This window comes from Psammomys obesus, unplaced genomic scaffold (genome assembly GCF_907164565.1).
Source record: "Psammomys obesus unplaced genomic scaffold, mPsaObe1.curated_primary_1811, whole genome shotgun sequence".
Classification (NCBI taxonomy): Eukaryota; Metazoa; Chordata; class Mammalia; order Rodentia; family Muridae; genus Psammomys; species Psammomys obesus.
In genome coordinates this window covers 23,446,550-23,448,426 of record NW_026596095.1, presented here as the reverse complement: position 1 = coordinate 23,448,426, position 1,877 = coordinate 23,446,550, and positions in this window count along the sequence as shown.

Here is a 1,877-nt window from a genome sequence, read left to right as displayed (position 1 = left end):
AGTGTCTCCACATAAGAAAGGACCTATAGACAGGCATCCCTCACCAGAGATGCTGAAGAGAATGGTGCTTTGGGAGCAGTTACAGGACCCATCTGGGTTGTTAGTCATGTTAACCCCTCAGTTGGTGTCTGTCGTTGTAATGTAATTTGGGGTTATGTAAAGAAAGCAAGCAGAAACCCAGTTAAATCATCATTTATACACAAGGCAAACAGCCAGGAATTACAGAATACCTAGGAAAACCACACAGTAAACCAAAGAACTAAAACCACACAGTACTCAAAGAACTTGTGAGTTCTCCCCAACTCTGAGTGTGTATATATGTGTGTGTGTGTGTGTGTGTGTGTGTTTCTATTCTTTTTTTCCTCCAGCCCCTCTATAGAAAGTAGGCATATTGGGACAATGCAACAGTCAACATTATCAGCATTTAACATCAGGGTAGCTATCTGATTAGGTTTTGATTTTGTTTTCTGAGAGGCGAATGCTATGATTCAAGACTCACATTGTCCTGGGATGACCAGTGGCCAACCTTATCAGAATTTCCCCGGCACCAGTGGCTCCATGATCTGTGATGCCCTTCTTAGGCCTCCAAATCCAGTGACCACTGTCCTGTTTTCTGGTTTGCTTTTGGTTGCTGTGATAAACACCATGAGCAAATATGACTTGGAGAGAAAACGGCTTATTCATCTCACACTTTCACACAAGAGGTCAACACCAAGGGAAGTTGAGGCAGGAGTCCGAGGCAGAGACTGAAACGGAAACACTGAGGAAGACTGCTTACTTGCTTGTTCCTTTTGGTTTGCTTAGCTTGCTTTCTTTTACCACTCGGGACCACCTGCCCAGTAGTGGCACCCCCCACAATGGGCTGAGCCCTCCCACATACATCATTAATCGATCAAGAAGATGCCCCAACAGACTTGTCCACAGGCCAGTCTGATGGAGGTAACTCCTCAACTGAGATTGCCTCTTGCCAGCTGACTCTAGTTTTCATCAAGTTGAGAAAAACGAACCCACACAACTGCTCTGCACTCCAAGCCTTAGCATCCCTTCATGCTAGAACATCGATGCAAAGAAGACTTTAAACACTGCTCAAACTACATGAAAGCTGACACTGCATATGTGTCTGAGCACACCAATCTGTGTTTGAATTCCAACAAGAGCTCCACAGCAAGACTAGCTATGTTTGATGCCCAACCTTGCATTAGGGCTCTATGACATCCACTCGGGAGGACTGGGAAGTTAGTGTGTTCAGGGTTAATGATGTGAGATTCCCACCAAGTCAATAAAAACATTATAAAAAATTAAGAGGCAGAGCAGTAGAAGAAGATACCCAACATGGACCTCCAAGGTGTACATATAAACACACACACACATGGCAGGGGGGATGTTTCTGACCCCCAATTCAGATGCTCTCATAGTCAGCTTGTGCTTTGAAGTTGACACAAACCTACAATCACCTGAGAAGTGGGAAGAAGTGAGGAATTGCCCCTATCAGATTTGCCTGTGGCCATGTCTGTTAGGCATTTGTCTAATTGCTAACTGATGTTGGAACGCCCAGAGAACTTGGCAGGTGGGCCTGGGCATATAAAATGGTAACTAAGAAGAGCCCGGGAATGAAATGAGCTAGTAAGCAGCATTCCCCTGTGATCTCTGCTTTAGTTCCTGCCTGCTGATTCCTGCCTTGAACTCCTGTCCCGTCTTCTTTACATGATGGGCTGTAATGTGGTTGTGTAAGTAAATGAATTCTTTCCTCCTCAAAGGTGGTTTTGATCAGTTTGTTTGTCACAGCAAAAGAACCAAGCTGTGTTTTTGTTTCTGTGTTTGTGTCATATATATATATATATATATATATATATATATATATATATATATATATATAT